The sequence below is a fragment of the Protopterus annectens genome, chromosome 4.part0 (genome assembly GCF_019279795.1).
Source record: "Protopterus annectens isolate FY-2018-M chromosome 4.part0, PAN1.0, whole genome shotgun sequence".
Classification (NCBI taxonomy): domain Eukaryota; kingdom Metazoa; phylum Chordata; order Ceratodontiformes; family Protopteridae; genus Protopterus; species Protopterus annectens.
The window spans coordinates 136,453,911-136,463,645 of NC_056733.1; the positions used below are offsets into that span (position 1 = coordinate 136,453,911).

A 9,735-nucleotide genomic window follows, 5' to 3' on the forward strand; every position below is an offset into this window, starting at 1 on the left:
TATTTGATCTTTCACTCTGACAGAGTTTCTCTTCGAACCAATTCATCCTTCCTCCCTAAAGTATGTTCCATTAACAATATTAATCAGTCCATTGAATTACCCACTTTCTTCAAAACCACTCCAACAAAATGGAGTATATGTTACACAAATTAGATGTTCACAGACAGCTAAGGTTTTATTTGGATAGAACAAAAGATCACAGGAAAACAGATCAACTCTTTGTGGCTTTTGCTGATAGCAGGAAAGGACTTGCAGTTACCAAAAGAACTCTTTCTAAATGGTTAACGGATTGTATAATCTATGTCTACGATTCTGCAGATCAACCCCTTTTACACAAACCCAAAGGACATTCCACAAGATCGATATCTACGTCTTTGGCTCATGCAGCTCGCCTACCTCTGGATGCTATTTGTGCGGCTGCTACCTGGTGTAAGCCACATACATTTATTTCTCATTATAAAGTAGACAAGGTTTCTAGGGACAGGGCAACCTTTGGTTCCACTGTGCTCAAGAACGTCCTCCCGTGAGTTCCTCAGGATCAAGGAGCTAGGGACGCTACCCATGTGTAAGAACAAACGGCGAGATTGAACACTATCACATATAGAAGTTATGTCCTTACCATAACGTTCCATGTGGAGTGTTCATCTCGCCTTTGTTCTTACAGTCCCACCCTCCCACCCTTAGGAAGAATGTTCTTTGATGCCTGGCCAGAAGCATTTTTTTTTTTGCTACTGCTATTATTCTGTGTACATAGTTGGTATACACATATATGTTTATATGTGTCTGTTTAGATATGTTTATGTGTGTAAGCATGAATGTGCTTTTATGTAGATTGGTTTGCTTGCAAACTAGATCTGAGGTAAAGGCAGAGGGGGATTGTGGGTATTAGATTGTCTCGAGCTTCTTCTCGATGCAGAGCTTGCAAGAGGCCGGCACGGAGCCGAGGATCGGCTCCGAACCCATGTGTAAGAACAAAGGCGAGATGAACACTCCACATGGAACGTTATGGTAAGGACATAACTTCTATTTTAGGAGGGTTATAGTTGGCACAAGATACACATATTTCCTTTCATCAGAATTCCTCCCTAACCTCTGAACCAAACATAATTTTTCTTCAGGTTCTTTAACACATGCTTACCATAGGAGTCATAACTACCAATGCCTTTAGGCCAAAGGGAGGATGTATTCTACTCCAGAATGTTTCTGGTTAGCAACGAACTAGCTTTCCTTGATACCATTTCTAGATCTTTCCTTTCTCAACCGGTTTGTGAATGTAGCAAAATTCAAAATGTTGACTCTTCAGAATGTGTCATCAGTCATTCTGCTTCTGAGTTTTATGGTAATATTAAGCCTAAAAGATGCTTATCATCAGATTCCCATAGCCACAGTCAGCCACAATCTTCAGAAAAGGTCTCAGATAATGTATATGGGTTACATTATCAATTTTTTGTATTACCCTTTGAATTCGCTACAGCTCTTAGAGTGTTTACAAAATGTGTAGTTCCAAGGATAACTTATTTCAGACTGCAAGGCATTTTTTTTTTCTTATTTAGATGACTTATGGATCTGTTTAGAGTCTTTCAACAGATGTTAGTAGCCATTAACATGGGTTTTTTCACTCCTTACCAATCTGGGTTTCCAGATAGATGTTCAGAAATCCTCTGTGACTCCATCACCCAGGACTGTGCTTTTAGACTGCCATTGAGATATGTCTCTTCAAAAACATTTCTAACACAGAAAAATGGGAATTTCCTGATCTTCTCCAATTAGTCTGAGACTTTAGCCAGAGAATATATCAGGATTTTAGGACTCAAGGCTGCTATGATTATGATTCCTCTTGCCAGGTTATACATGAGAAAAATTCAGAGGTTTAAAAAATGTGGACCCAACATTCTCATCCTCTGGGATATTTAGATTCCAGTTTTGGACATTATCATTGGTGGAAGCAAAAAGATGCCTCAGTTTTTGTTTGGGGAGCAGTTTCTATGGGGTTAAATGTATGAGGTCTGTGGGACAGTTCAGACAGACCAAAGTACACAGATGTCAAAAGAGGTGTTAGCTGTGAGCCATACGATGGAATCTATTCATGATCTGTGGTCCCCTGGACAAGTGTAGATGATTACACATAATACCTCAGTGATGTGGTACATAAACTGATGGGTGGCACCAGGCTGTACACCCTTTGCAGGATGGCTATAATTGTTTGGGAGTTAGCTGTACAGTATTGTCTAACCCTCCAAACATCTTGCATACTGTCAGAGCAAAATGTATAGGCAGACAAGCTAAGCAGGATCAGGACAGACCGTCATGAATGGAAATTGAATGAGGGGGTCTTGCAGGAATGGATCCATTTGTGGGGAGCAAGTCAAATAGATCAATTTGCCTTATTTCAAAACAGACAACTAAGCAAATTCACCATCAGGACTCCTTAGAGGCAGGCCTGGGAAACAGATACAGTTTAATTTTCTCTTGGTCTGGAAAGTTTCTGTATGCATTTCCACCCTTTCCAATGATACACAGTGTAATTCTGAAGATTCAAGAGGACTTTCCAGAAATTATTGTGGTGACTCCCATCTAGCCAAGGTAACATTGGTTCTCCCTTCTTATGGAATTGGACAGGTGCAATTACCAAAAGTTTCCTGACAGAATAGGTCTACTCACTCAAGACAAGAGGAGTTTGATATACTGCATTCTCAATCAATTTCAACTAACTGCCTGGATGATTCAGTGCTAATACCTTTTAGGCAGCTTATTCGTGAGGACATCCAACAGGTACTAAAGGAGACAAGAGCTCCTGCCACTAGGAAACTTCATGTTAATCAGTGGAGAATATTTTTTAGTTGGTGCTTCACCTACAACCAGGGTCTTATCCAAGATTATTAACTCTGGATCCAATGGTACTTGGATCCATCTCAGATTCGGTCTTGGCACTTCCAAACCTTCAGATTCAGAGCACTGACTCCTACCCTGCCCATAATTCCTTTACCATCCATAAATTACCTCAGATCTCATTTGCTACTTCAGATGAACAGTCGCAGAGGCTCTGATCTCCATGCTTGTATAAGTGCTATTATTATTATTATTATTATTATTATTATTATTATTATTATTATTATTATTCAATGACCTAGAGTTTTGTTATCTTTAATAATAGCTTGTTCTACTTATCTTTAACTTTATTCTTCCTCTCTTATCATCTATTAAAAACTTTACACACACACACACACACACACACACACACACACACACACACACACACACACACACACATGTGTCTTTTTCCAGTATGTAGGCTTTGTTAGGTGTTAGAACCATTAGAGTAGTTTTTCTTGAATAGTAGTTTTTTTTTAATCTTTCTAGCTTTTTGTGGAATTTTTTGTTGTTTTTTTTTTTTTTTTTTTTTTTTTTTTTTTTTTGTGGTGATTAACTCTTCATCAATCCTAGCATGGTGGACAAAAGCTTTAAGAAGTATGCTAAATGTGGTCACAAAATTCCCCCTAAGAACCCACGCTCCCTTTATGTGTATTGTCTGGGAGCACCACAACTTAATACTGAGTGTGAAGCCTGTGTTTAATTTGACCACAAAGCCCTTCAAAGTAGAAGGGACAAGCTACTATTAAAAGGTCTTCTTTCAACATAGCTGATAAAATCAGTCCTCTCTCCATCTTCTCTGGCTCTGAGGGAAAAAGAAAAAGAGAGAGAATCTCTAAAACCATAGGATCCTGTTCTGGAAAGTAAGACTCCCTAAAAGGGCTTTGAGAGACCAAAGAAATGGTCTCCAGACCCCACACCCTCCACAGGTCTGATGCCAAAAGTTGCAAAGTCTTCAGTTCTGAAGCCTCAGATCCATTCTGCATCGCCACCTAAACTGTTTTTTTTCTGGAGCCAGTTAGTCCTTGACTGTACTCTCCCATTTTGCAGCAATGATCCAGGGCATCCTCTATTGTTTCTTCTATTTCTGCCCATTGTTTGAGGGGCCTCACTGAAGTGGATGATAACAGAATGATGCATAAGTTCCTTCAGACACTGATACAGTTGGATGTTCTGCCAATTCCACCCCCCGGTAGAGTTGGGAACATTACCATTGACCCCAGCCCCTATGATTCCATTGCAGGCCCAACCTTTGGAACTGAAGCCCTCTGATCCAAGTATCTCCTGATCACCTACATCAATGCTGATAGTATCCTATACTTCGGCTCAAAATATCACCCAGCTTTTTCCACTTTGACTTTGTCTAATTGAGATGAAAGTTGGAGTCAAAGCTTTGGAGCCAGTGTTCTTGGAAAGGGGTCAGCTCTGAAACTGTCAGATCTATCCCTTACTCTTGGAGCATTGGCTCTTGATAGTTCAGCTCTGATGTCAGCCTCGGAGCTGGAAAGAGTAGGAGCTCCAGGATTTCTCTCCATCCCATCCTCCAATATATTCTACACTGGAACCCACTTCTTGTCTACAGGAACAGCCAGCTTCTGAAAGCTTTGGGAAAGTTCTATGCTTGAGCTCCCAGTCTGATTCAGCCCCCTCACCAGATATTTATAGATCCACAGATTCATGGATTGTTACTAGGCTAATGATCAGAGTGGGACATTTCTAAGCCTAGGCAAGTTTTCCCTGAAAGAATAATGATGTCCTCTTTCTGAATAGGACGTTGAGTGTCAGGCATTTATAAGCGAATAACAGGTACATCCCTAGAATCAGTCACAGAAGACTTGGATTTGAATGAAGGGGAAAGTTTCCCCAGATCCCCCTTTTGAGATGGTTTCTTGGTGAAGTCTTAGAACTGGTGAAGCAGAAAGTGCAGTGGTCCACAGATATACCTTCCCCAGAAGAATCTGCATTTTTGGATGCTTTTGGAGCTAGCTGTTCTACTACCTGGGTGGTTCCTTCCCCTGACACTCTCATTGACTTGGTTGTACAATGGGTTTGGAAAGATCTTGATACAGCAGAGTCAATACCAAAGAAGTCTGATGAAATCCTATCTGCACCAAATGATAGAGCTCATTGGAGTAAATGTCCCCTTGTAGATGCCATGGTTGTAGCAGCAGCCACAAAGAAAGTACTCTCAGAAGAGAGATAATCTGTCCATCCCTCTAATAAGGAATTCAGGGCATTGGACAGATTTGGAAAATGTATGTATGCTTCAGCATCCTTTTCCCTGAGACCACTGTACTACCTTACTCACATCATTCAATTCCAAAGAGAATTGACCAATGAGATCAGCATGCGAGGCATTCTTGGATCCCACTCTGATGGACGTTTGAGTATCCACAAAACGAGTAGTATCAGAATTACTCAATCTAGGGATTTAAATTTTGCTTGTGACATAAATAGGACACATTGGAAGGCTAGGCTTTCTAGCCTTGTGAAGCAAAGTTCTTCCCTAACCCTATTCAGAAGAAACTAGGACCAGTAGATGAGAAATCAGAAGTACACAACGGGCACAGTATCTATGTCTATAATGGATGGAGGCATCCTGTAAATCTTACCCAATCTTACATATACCCTTTAAAATACTCTGTAAGGCACATAAACATGCAGGATAAAACTGGAATGCTTGGGTAGGCTTGTAAAGGTCCCAGTGGTTGTTAGCCCAGTACACACATATGAACATGGAATACTTTTATTGGTACATTCTGTTTCACTTGTCTTAAAATATGCAAACCAGATGTTCCCGAAAGATGTAGTAAAAGGATTACCATATCTGTGTGTTGTTATGGCTTTTTGAGTATAAATCTGAAAAATATGTTTGCTCTGATCAGGAAAGACATTTTGAAGCTACCCATAGCACTGCTTCATTTGGTGATCTCTCCATATTAGAAAGTGTGCAAAGAAAATTTACTAAAAGAATTATGGAATGCAAGGCAATTACATATCAGGAATGTTTATCTAAACTTAACTTATTTTCTATCAGTTACCGCTGTTTATGTGGCAGACTGTGCCTAACATACCATGAGCTTCATGTTGCAGAAACACTTCTTTTGTTCAATATTGAATTTTTGCGATCAGGCCAAACATCTCCTGGGGTAAACTATACCTCTCAAATAGCAAAATGCAGAAGCACTTTTACATCAAGTTTGATTTCCCAAAGTATTGTAAGATTTGGGAACACACAGTCATTACAAGTAAGAAAGTGTAACTCAGTAGAATCATTCAATAAGTCTTTAGATATTTGGTTTGGTTTAAATCAGTGGCGGCTCATGCTATTGGACTGCAGGACTTATTAACTAAAAAATAATTATCGAGTCCCGCAAATCCGTGCATGTGTGCAGGCATCCAGACTGGTTAAACAGCAGTCCAGAAGTCATCAGTCTACAGATACCCCAGATGTCTTTGCAGTTACAACTGTATAGACTGGAAGGGGATCAGACTGCAACGTCTGCAGGCTGGATAGGTATATTTGTTCTCATGGGATTGGACTGCAAAGTGAATTGAGGCACTTTTGTATTTCAATGGATCTTGCACTGTGACAGTGTGTGTGTAAACATGAATTGAGGCACTTTTGTATTTCAGTGGACCTTGCATTGTATGTGTGTGTGTGTGTGTGTGTGTGTGTGTGTGTGTTTGTGTGTGTTATGTGTGTGTGTGTGGTGTGTGTAAAATACCCCAGTTAAATAAACCTGGTGGCTAGATATCAGGCTCAAACCCTGTACCTTGGATGCAGGTCGCAAAAGCCTGAATTCCCTACCCACCACCACTTGTGAAAATTAATCAGATTTTTGCCTTTTATTTTTGTTCTGTTCTGTTCCTCATGAAATCTGTGTTTTTTTCTGGATTTTGAATTCACTAAATAATGATGGACATTTGAATTTCAGACTTCATATTCTTCAGAAAGTACATGGTAACATAAAACCTTTTATTTTGGAAAATTTCTAAGTTTATAAGATCAGTATTTGAAATATGCCCCTATTTTGGGGGCTGTATTCCCTCAGTATTGGCTTGTTCAGATGTTTTGTGCTGAGGTTGAGAGGTATGGTGAGAACTTAATTCACTGAATATGTTTGGGGGCTGTATTCCCCCATTATTGGCTTTATCCAGGTGTTTTGTGCTAAGAGGTTGAGAACTGAGTTCAATAAATGATAGCCATTTAAGTTTCAGTCTTCCTGTCTTTCAAGCAACAGCTGATTTGACATAGTGATATGTTGCTCTGACTGTAGTGCACAAAGTCATGGGCTCAAGGCTTGGCAGTTAAATGCATGGTGGTAACACAGCATTTTATTCTAGCAACTTTCCAAGATTATACAAGCAATGTTTAAAATGTGTCCCTGATTTTTGGGTTTTTGTCCCCCCCAATAAATTTAGGCTTTTTCCAGATTTCTTGTGCTGCAAAGTTGAGAGATACAGTTGAGTGTCAAATGGATTTTACAAGGAGCTGAGAGCTTCAGGGGAAGAGAAGTTTAGTGCTGCTTATGCTGAGTCTGCTTGCATTGTTAATAGCATAACAGGTAGTGTACTTGCAATTGATGCAGAAGGCTGTGGGTTCTACTCCTACAGTATGTAGCTGCATTGCTGATGTTGTACTTTTAAAGGGGTGGATGCTGCAGTCCTGAGAATATCCTCTTTGGCGGAGATACCTAGTAACTATGAACTTGTCATCAGTTTGCCATCCATTCCCTATTGCAATATTACTAGCTTATCATTTTTAATGTAACATAGGTAATTTATTCCTCAAAGGCAACAGACACTTTATTTGTAGATGAAGCAATGAAATATAAAGTTGTTTGCTAGCAGCAACCTCTTCATTAGTTACAGATCTTTTTAGTGTGGAATTATTTAGATAACTTTTACTTTTGCAGAGATTGTGCATATTTACTGATACTGGCGGATTGTAGAAGTTTGAGTAGACTTTTATGATGGAAATGTTCTGAATTGGGCAGTTTTGTCATTATTGATGCATGCATTTTCTTTCATTATTTACTGGAAAAATGTTCAAAACAATAAATTTAAAATGCCGTCTAACAACTGTACTGTATTAAAAATATAATTTAATACAGTCAGGAAGGTGTATCAAAGAACACATGTATGTTTCATGTGCAAGGGGCCTATGATTTGAAAACATCCCAAAGTTAATCTTTATCTGCCACTGGCCAGATGTATTTTCTTTGAATGTGAGTTTCAATGCTGTTTCAATGAATGTGAGTTTCAAGTGCAGAGAAGTTGTAATCCTAAGTCTATTTTCATTGTGAGACTGCATTGCTTTGTTTAGCAGATGTCTATTAGTGTTTGTGCTGTAAAATGTAAAATAAAACTTTTAAATAAAATCCAAATCATTGTAGAAGTAAAGCAGTATGCACATTACAGTGTTTATGGTAAATGGGGTGAAATAGCCAAGTAATGGGACATTGAAATGGCTGCAGGGGGGAGGTCCCATTCGACCATGATTATGTGAAAAGGGAAGGACAGCAAACTCAAAGACAGCCCCAGCTGAACTATACCTCTCAACTGTCCAGATTTTCACAGAATGAATAGATTTTTGCTTCTTATTTTTGGTTTTTGTAGTTTTCTGGCAAATCATTTAGGAATGAAGTCACTAAATGATGACAGACATTGAGCTTCAGACTTCATACCCTTCAGAAAAATGCAAGCTAAAGCAAGACCTGTTATTCTATCAACTGTCTAAGTTTATACAAGAGAAATTTTAGTACTGTTTGTATGTTCCCCTAATATATTTGTCCTTGTCCAGATTTCCTGCGTTAAGAGGTTGAAAGATGAATGCAAATAAATCACTTTACAAAATTAGGTATATCCAAACCTCTCAACTGTCCCTGATTTTGACTCAAAATGTTGCTCTCCATCTAATAATTCCTCCACAAAATGGCATTTTTGGAAGAAAATATGGAGGGTTTACAATTAATGAATACTTGTAATGATCAGAGTTATAGATTACTTTTATTTCAGAAATGCATGCAGATTCTCTTATTTTGTCAGCTGCTCAACTTAACAGTACTAATATTAAGAAGTGTCCCTTCTTTGACAGGTTCCCAGCTGTATTGTGTGGCTGTTTTATATTTTTGCATCACATTTCTAGTCCATTTTTCATAAAACTGTGGTTTTCTGACAAATTAGTGGCAAATCATTAAAGATTGAAGTTAGAAAATAATGACAGACATTTGAGTTTCAGATTTCATACCCTTCAGAAAATTCATATTATTGTAAGACCTACTTTTTTACTATCTTTCTAATTGTCCTTATTTTTGGGCCTTTGTCCCACTTCTATTTATGGCATTGTCCAGATTTCTTGAGGTTGAGAAGTATGTGTGTCAGGGCCATCAGCGTCAACCAGAAAATTTTCAAATTGTGACATACTTGTTGGACCCCACTCCCCCATGTAGTGACTCTGGATGTGTCCAAGCAAGGCAAGGAACAGTTATGCAGTGTAAGTGTGCAGAGTGTCCCCCCATCCAAGGTAGACACAAGTACTACAGTGGCTTTTCATCTGTCCTGATTTTGCAGAATGTTCTGGTTTTCTGTCATATTTTTATACTGTTGATTTATGCTTCTTATTTTTCAGAAAATGCATGTTGTTGCAGTGCCAGTTGCTTTGTGTTTAATTAGCAGTGCTTTAATGACCATCAAGTAAGCTTGTATGAAATTGTAAGATGCAAGTAAGCTTTAATAAGCATACTGTTAAAGAATTACCAACATTGAAAGCCTTTTTTTTGTTGCCATACAGAGAATATTTACATAACTAGATAATGTATAAGCCTTAGGTACTGAAATGCATATTACAGTATTTGTAAT

At 38.7% G+C, this 9,735-nt stretch overlaps 1 protein-coding gene across 1 annotated transcript in view; it reads left to right on the forward strand.

The window, feature by feature from the left end:
* LOC122800226 (dynein axonemal heavy chain 17-like) overlaps positions 1 to 9,735 on the forward strand; it is a 17,083,451-nt gene that overhangs the window by 13,551,175 nt on the left and 3,522,541 nt on the right. The gene's annotated exons all lie outside the window — the stretch shown is intronic.